We start from the raw sequence: 9,139 nt of genomic DNA on the forward strand, positions 1-9,139 counted from the left end.
GAAATTTTGATTTTAAAAACCCAGGAAAAGTCGAAAAAAAATTATATCTTGTGTCCTCTATTTTTTTGTGTATAGGTGCGTTAATTTGGCGAAGTTTAAGGTATCGCTCATTAAAATCTATGGAGAGACTTTGGAGCTAAAATTCGTTAACCAAACCTAAAATATGAAAAAAATGAACAAAAAATACCTTTTGGAAGGTTGCGAGCCCAACTGCCCATTGGGAACAAAGGAACGCGATCAGGTACCAAATGTACAACCCTTGTTATAAGATATAATTTTTTTTCGACTTTTCCTGGGTTTTTAAAGTCAAAATTTCGTAAAAAATACCGCACAAAAATCATCATTTTTGCATGAAAAAAACAAGCGCTACCTCTGAAAAAAGCTTAAAAAAAAAATACCAGTTTTCAAAAATTCTTCAAAAAAAAGTTCTGCCATAGAAAAAAAAAATATATCATCAAACCATTTCTAAGCCCCAAATCTTTAAGAAAAAGTTTGTTTTGTTCCTTGAGGAAAAATCGTGTTGACTAGTGTAGTGTACAGTAAATATATACCTATTTAGATGTAGGTATATTCATGAAGCAATGTTTAACACATTTTCCTCAAGCATTCCTTAAAGCATAAATTAACTTATGTAAAATGTCGTTGCTTCAATCCTTTAAGTGATTATTAAATTTACTAGGTATGCATTGTTCGTCTGGTATATGTTTGTGCAGGTACAGTCAATTTTATGCATGGGGCTTATAAAGTCAAGTTCATCTGTAAAAATACAGATCAAGCTATCCAAACCGGGGTTCCTGGGTTAAACTTGCATTTTAAAATGGACCAGCCAAACTCATTTTTGTCAGGTTGACTACATTGACGACGCACTGCTCGATACTATCTATATACATATTTGTGTGGGGAATCAACAACCCTTAGCCTATACAACGCTCCGACGACATGATTTGTATACCCGTACTCAAAAATAGTTAAGGGCTATATTGTATGTATGGTAAAATTGGATGTGTGTAACGCAGAGAAGGAATCGTTTCCGACCCCATAAGGTATATTCTTGATCAGCATCAACAGCCGAGTCGATATAGCCATGTCCGTCTGTCCGTCCGTCTGTGGCAGCCACAATTTTAAAGATACCTGAAAAGTAAAAGCGTAGTATCGTAGAGAATAACCATATCTACCAGATGGTCGTATCTGAATCAGATCGATTCATTATTATAGCCAGAATAAAGGAATTGATTTTCAGTTGCTTCCCCCACCTCCTCCAGCAAGAGACCTCGCTACTCATTCTCTTTCTCGCTCGCACACACTTTGCCCTGTTCAACGCGTGTATGTAGAATCTACATTTCAGATGTAGACTAGCAAAAAATTTAAAATTAAAATATTTTAAAATTTTACATAAATCATAAGGTCACAAATTTACATACTGACTGAGTACGGGACCCGTACTACGGCTATAAAAGTAGAGTCGCGTCCAAAGAAGCGAATCACGTTCCTTCTCGTTTTTTTTTAGATTGTTCCATTTTGGCCAATGATTTCCGCTACCGAACCGTTATTTGATCTTCCCGCCAGAAGTATAAGCATTGCCGGCTCCAACCACTTTATTTTTTTTGTTACACACCTTTGAAAAAATATCTGCTAGCGAAGCCGCCGAGGGCTTATGATAGTTTATAAGTTATACTCCAAGTATTTAGGGCCAATAAAGGAAAATATTTGGCTGCCATCGATATGAAGGCCTGAGCGTATTGTCTAACTTTAAATCAGGTATGATTTTACTATTTATTGGCATTCGTTTAATAAAAATATCAAGAAAGTCCAAGGGGTCACAGACGAAAGGTCCCATCCCAGTCGGCTTAACACGTATAGTTCCCATTTAATTAAATCATCCTTGTATATGCTGTTGTCCGTATAAACGACCAGTAATTCCACTGAAAGTGCGAGTAGTTTTGAAGCAAGTAAAGTACTGATAAAATTTAAAGGTGGGTCTTGCGTACTGATTTAGTTGAAAGAAAGCGATCCATGTAATTCAAAGCCAGTAATACGACTTCCTCCTGGTATTTATCTCTGGCACATACTTTCATCATTATCCACTCAGCAAAAATTTTACGCTGAGTTATATCTCTTTGAACAGACGTAAAGTATGTCTCGACTACATGTTGGTGCTTTTCCTAAGCTTTCAACTCATTCTCCAGACATCGAACAGATTTAAAAGTAGGATCACCAACAGCCGTATTGATATAATCTGTGCCGAGAGAATTGGATTTAGTCTGCCACTTTTGAAGTCAAAAAAAGCGGGCTCCTAGCTGCAGCTTCGAGTAAGCCTTTCAATAGACGCCATCATACCCTGTACTTGAAGTTGGAGTGATTGATGATTCTACTGCGGCATATATATAAACAATCTCACTCCTTTAGCATACGACGGAATTAGTGGAGATGTTGGATAGACTTGAAGCTTCAATTGTGTTTGCATCGTTACTAGCACTAGTAGAAGTTATATAAGAGCCTATCGAAGCGAGATCAGTAACGATTATGAGCACAGCAAGCGTTTGTTGCTTGTTAATGCGATACAATGACAAATATGAATAACATACAAGACTTTCCGAACACAATTGATCCATTTTTTTTTGCATTTAGAACGACCACTTATTGTTTAGTTAGATTTTATTTATCATTCAACTACTCACCTACGTGTAGGTTTCATATGAGCTCCGTTTATATTTATGCATGACGAATGAGGTCTGATCTAAACAACCTTACAATGGATTATGTTGGTACATTCACAGTTTTCCACAATGACGTGTTCATGTATATACAAATTTTTTAATTAAGTATTCATTTTGTATAGTTTATTCACTTTTTTTATATAACAGTGTTAACAACAAAAAATACAGACACAATAAAAATTCAAACAGTTTTCTGTTTTTCTGATCATAGAATAACAAATAGATTTAATTTGACTTGCAACATGTCTTTAGATCAGAAGTTCGTGGTCTCGTAAAGCCAACGAAAGCTGAACAAAACTTGCATAACCTGAGGAGCTTGGAAAGCAGTTGATGATTAACCTTTTTTGTGTGTTCACAATCTCAAGCATTACGCTACTGTTTTTCATTATTCTTTTGTGTCATTTCCTTTTCATTACTGACAGTTATGGAATTCTGGGTAGCACAAAGATACTGTACTGTTGAGGCGAGCGTGTGTGTTTTAAAATTCAATTTTTAAACGATATTATTTCCGTCGGAAATTAAAATGACTTTACATTTGAACGAGCTCGTACTCCATGCTCCATGGCAGGTACTCATTATTCAATATATTTATGTCTCTTGCCGCCACTCCCGCCCACAAATTGCACGACTCAGGACATTAATGTGTGATAGTCTGTCATACCTTTGATGCGATTGACTGTCGGGCGATAGCTGGGACTGAGAAGTGAAAAATCATCCCTGGTGCACTCAGCTGCAGCAGAAATATGACAGCTAAAAGATTTCAATGATAAATGATGTATCCCACCGACATACGAAGAGCAAAAGGGAAAAAAATGTGTGAAAAGACGTGAATAAGTCGCCACAAAGCACAGTAACGGCAAAGCCAAACCCAGGCGGCAAAATTAAAAATAATAAACAGTTCATGAACGCTTTGAATAGTTTGAATACACTAGAGCTTTTAAAAATGATTTTTATGTTCTTTTTTTATAAAGTTTACCATTTTTTTAATAAGCAAACCTTTTTTTAAATTTGTATTCACATACTTCTGCTCTCTGGCTATGTACAAAGTAAACGATTTAACGTATGATTCCGCTTTTTGTATATTTTATAAAGTGCAAAAACTTTTTCTAGTGCTTCGACTGTTCTAAAGAAAAATCTATATTTCAAACTATCTCATTTATTGGTTATTTTATTTAAGAGTCGCAACATTGAATGAAAGTACAGCCACACGGGGTCAAACAAATAATATTACACGATAAAAAAAAAATATTTACATAAGCACTAAGCAAATGGGTTAAACGTATTCGTTCAGAAGTTATTGCTTTAGCAAGCTGAAATGGCTTAAGACCTTACTGTGCAACGCTGTTAATGACTTCCATGAGCGACACTCATGGCGCTGCGATGAAACGAATGAATGAAGATTTATGGGGCATTAGTTATATGCATGTGATGCAAGTAGATCTTGGTATGTGTGTCTGTTAGCAGTAATTTGTAAGGAGAGTGTTTTTTTGTATCTGCACCAACCGGTTAGTTATCGGCTACAATAAATAGTTTTACGAATGCTATTTAATTAATTAAAAATTTGTAAGTAGAAGAGTTTTCGACCTCATAAGCTGAGTCGATATAGCCAAGTCTCTCAGTTCATCCGTCGGTCTGTTTTGGTGACCGCCTACATCTCAGACACTATTCGAGTTAGAATAACTTTATTTTGTGGGAGAGATCAGTGAAATCCAAATTTAAATACAACAAAATGGGGAAGCCATCTTCCACACCTCCAAATCGGCAGACAGCGTGTCATCCACAATTTTGCAGATACAGAACCGCGAGTCATACATAAATATGTAATGATCCTTACACGCAGAAGAAAACAAGTTTAAGAACACCTGCCGTTGAAAACTTGGATCTCGTCGATGCATGCAGATGAAGTAATTATATTTTATTATTATAATTAAACATAAAACAAAAGCATGGCTCCCAAAAGCCTTGCAAACGACTGACCTTAGTGCTGGAATGTGTCACAAATTGAATTTTTCTGTTGTGAATTTTTTAATTTTAGCAGCCTGTAAAGCCCAGCGCCACCACACAAAGCGCCTGCGCCACATTGCAACATAAAAATCACATACAATTACATACATTACTATTACATATAAGCATAACACATATCATATTATCACATATTTATAAGCGACAAAAAAACCATGAAGTTCCTTCCAATAAATATATAAGAAAAAAAACCGTTTAACATTTAAATACAAATCCAAACTAGGAACACGCGCGCCAAAGACTAGTGTGACCAACGCGCACCGAACACGATCACACTAACAGCTGGGCCGAAACGCGTTAGGCCCATATCGGGGCACCCACAGCTGATCGCCGACAATAAATGGAGGATCGCCAGATCGAATCGGGGCAGTAAAACTCGGAAAGCCCTGGCCTAACAAACCAGAATTTTTACAGCGGATCTTATGATAAAGGTAATATCTACCTTTCCACTCGTTCTGCTCAATAGTGTGCCCAAGCCTCTGAATCCTCTCCAGAGTGTGTCCAAACCTCTGAATCCTCTCCAGAGTGTGTCCAAAACTCGGAATCCTCTCCAGAGTGTGTCCAAAACTCGGAATCCTCTCCAGAGTGTGTCCAAAACTCGGAATCCTCTCCAGAGTGTGTCCAAGCCTCTGAATCCTCTCCAGAGTGTGTCCAAAACTCGGAATCCTCTCCAGAGTGTGTCCAAAACTCGGAATCCTCTCCAGAGTGTGTCCAAAACTCGGAATCCTCTCCAGAGTATGTCCAAGCCTCCAAATCCTCTCCAGAGTGTGTCCAAACCTCTAGATCTTCTCCTCGGAGCGTGTCCAAACCTCCGCTCCAATCTTCTCCTCGGAGTGTGTTCAAACCTCCGCATCAATATTCTCCTCGGAGCGTGTCCAAACCTCCGCACCGATCTTCCCCTCGGAGCGGGTTCAAACCTCCGCCTCCATACTCCCGTCGGAGTACCCTCGAGCCACTCGACTTCCAAACCGACGCAGCAAACAGCCACGTGCGGCCGAGTAGCCAAAACCGAAGGAAGACCCAGAAGGAAGACGAGTCACCACGATCCAACCTATTTCCAACTCTGTACAATTAAGACCAATAGAAAGAAAACCCTTTTACTATACTACTTGTCCTTGCTTTATTATTGAACCGATATATCCCTTTCAGCTACCACAGCCAGAAACCTAACAAATTTCTGTGAACCCGGCGCGGCGAGCATACCCCGGCGGAACGACATTTACAATTCACTAAGGCAGCAGGTGGGCTCCTTTGACTTTCCCAACCCATTGTGTCTGTGTTCGGCCCTAGTGGAGCTGGTTGGGTAAAATCAACTTAAAGCTTATGATTGGGCCAACACCAGGGTTCATCCTTGACGTGAAAGTGTCATTAGCAGTGTGCTTTAGGGCCTCGTGTGTGGTTGGCATTGACCTGCCATATGCTTTAACGCTATTTCCAATTAATAAACGCTAAAAAAATCACATTTTTCGAATGTTAACTACTTAAAATCAAACCATATATGTATCTTATGGTTTTTATACGTTATTTTATGTAAGCGCCGAAATCGGTATCGGAGCCGATGACTGCCGTATGCTCTCTCTATCTCTGACTTTTGGTATCTCTGCTCGTAAAAGGGACGAAGTTATTTGTTGTTTAGTGCTGGGGTGAGTGTTTTGGGAGGACATCCAATGTTATCTCTCTCAATTCCCACGACCCCTAAGGGGTATGGCAGTGGTCCAGCGCATGACCATATATGGCCATGCGATCACGCTACCAGCTTGGTCCCGTTGCGAAGCAGGTGGAAAGCATCAGACGAGCCGATGGAAAAGTACGGGCACCGCGTGGAGGAAAGTCCCGTTGTTGCTAAGCAGCGACGGCCGCGGAGGCCCGCTGCAGCGGCTCGGGACATTCGAGTGTGGAGAGTAACAGTGCATGTATCGGGAAGCATAACCACTACGGTAAGGACAACAGTCCGGAGCCTAGACCAAAGGACAGCATATCACTCGCTTAACGGGCGAGTTCATTGAAAACGAACATGTCGTGTGCAGACTGAGTGTGGCGGATTCGGGCCTAGTGCTAAGAATCATAGTCACACCAGTTTTAGAGCCGACAGTGCCACGCTTGGGGACTCCTAGAGCGGCGAATGGTAGAGAAGGAACGGCAGGCGATAAGACCACCGTGCTGTGCTAGACCAAAGAATAGGCTAAGGCATCCATAAGTATATTCCTAAGATACCAATAAAGAACTGGTGTGCGAGGAAGCCAACCAAGTCCTCTTTCATTTGTCAACCGAGCAACATTCAAAATTTGTTACGCCAAGCGCTTATAAGGCGGACAAAATTTCAAAATATTTATCTGTTTCCACTTTTTTGCTACTGTTTTTTCAATACCTCGCTCCTCGCCGCCAGCGTCCCGCACACTGCACGAGGAAGAGTGTGCGAGAGAAAAAAATCCATAAGGGCTTGGAAGGGATGTGTAGCTGTTGCAAACTAATTTTTCATTCTGCATATAGTTTCTGATCTGCCAATCTAGTGGATATGGTTATTCTCTACGATTCTGCGGTTTCGGGTTTCTCGGATCTTATTTATGGTGGATTCCACAGATTTTCGTCATATATGGGAGTGGAACGGGGGAGTCTTAACTCAAAAATTGGTTGCTCTAGCTCTAATAGTCTTTGAGAAGTAGAGCCAAAGTAGGTATAACTGCATTGGTTACTTTTTATTTTCCCCTGGTATTTCTGGCGGCAGCAGCTGGAACCAGTTGGGATTCTAGGGACCTACAAGTATACATATACTTATCATATCAAAACCTTTGATTTCAATTTAAATATAGACATTTGGCTTAAAACTGGTTTATTATTTATAAAATATTTGTTGTATTGTGTAGAAACCAGTTTACCAAAAAATTACAGACCTATCCTGATGGTAAAAAAAATGTAGGATACTCTAATAAAAGAGAGAACTTTACACTCGATTGAATGCATCATTCGGGAGTGTCGGGGAGTGTCGACTCGTGTCAACTCGTTTAAAAAAAATTACACCATAAAAAAAATAAAGTACTACAAAAATTTTTAAATCCCGAAATCTATCAGAAAAAGTCATTTTGGTTCACAGCCTAAATAAAAAGTTCAATTTTGTCGAGTAGTGTAATCTATGTGATCCAATTAAAAACTCAAACTCGACTCAAAAAGTAAAAGTAAGAAACCCATAAATTAAAAAAACCAAACGGACGTATTAGAAGTAGAACAGAGTATTACATCTTGAAAATGCTAAACACTTTATACTGGTTATTTTAAGTTTATTCTAAGTTTTCTGCCATGAAACTAAAACATGACATGTACGTTCTGTTGGACACTGGGAAAAGACAACAATGGCCGAAGGAGCCGTCTCGGTCATTTTTGCTTATCTTTTGCTTAACTTCCGTGGGTGGAAAAATTCCACAACAGTAAACTTCCGCTTGTTTGTTGTGCCTTCTTCGCCGTTGTGATAGTTGGTCTATGGATTCATATTTTTCAATTTTTTCAAACTTTTTTTCAGCAATCGAATAGGTTCGCTCATAGTTGAACACTCTGTGAGGGCCTTTGGAACTTACTAACAAATGGCTACGCGCTTAAGGTGAAGATACAGAAATTTATATGTACTAGTAATATGTAATCAATAGCATGTAGCATAGCCTAGCCTAGGCCGGGCCGCACACTCTGCCGCGTTCAGTGCGCGAGCAACCCCTAACGGAGGATATGTAGAATATAAATGTTACATGTACAATCTACATGTTAGATGTAGAATATACATTGTATATGTATATGTAGATAACATATGTAGCAAAAAAATGTAAAATGTAAAATTTTGTTTCTTTCTAAAATTCTAAAAGGTCATAAGATTCAAAATGTATATACTGACTGAGTACGGGTATAAGTAGAGTCGCGTCCCCAGAGGCGACTCAAACGTTACTTCTCGTTCTTTTAGTTACTGTTAAAAAATTAACGATTGGTGAAAATCAAGAAGTTCAGCTGAGGTTGATATATTTAGTTAACTAGTTCGCAAAAACTTGTGCAGGTTTTTTACTGCCAATAACTGATTAATGACGATATGAATGTTATCAATATATATGCAATAGATTTAACCAATTATCCAACTCATTCAGTAAAATTTTTTTTAAATTTTCTTGATTACAATTTTTTGTAAAGTTCGGTAGCAACCTCTAAAAAATAAAAATAAAATAAAGTAAAAACATGTAAATTACTATTAAATCCAAGGTAACAAACTTGGGGGTGTCCCGTTTCAATTAAAAAAAAATTTTTTTGGCCCAACCTAATGTAGCCATTTGGATTTTATGAATTTTCCCAACATTTAATAAAACAAACGATAACTTTAACATTCAAATTCATGCTACCAATACATAACAACAACACGCACATCTGAC

General features: G+C 38.6%; 1 pseudogene; it reads right to left on the minus strand.

Annotated features, from left to right (window-relative positions):
- Nucleotides 1-1,652: 1,652 nt before the first annotated feature.
- On the minus strand, nt 1,653-2,612 carry LOC111073949 (annotated as a pseudogene).
- Nucleotides 2,613-9,139: the final 6,527 nt, after the last annotated feature.

Source organism: Drosophila obscura, unplaced genomic scaffold (genome assembly GCF_018151105.1).
Source record: "Drosophila obscura isolate BZ-5 IFL unplaced genomic scaffold, ASM1815110v1 contig_9, whole genome shotgun sequence".
Lineage (NCBI taxonomy): Eukaryota > Metazoa > Arthropoda > Insecta > Diptera > Drosophilidae > Drosophila > Drosophila obscura.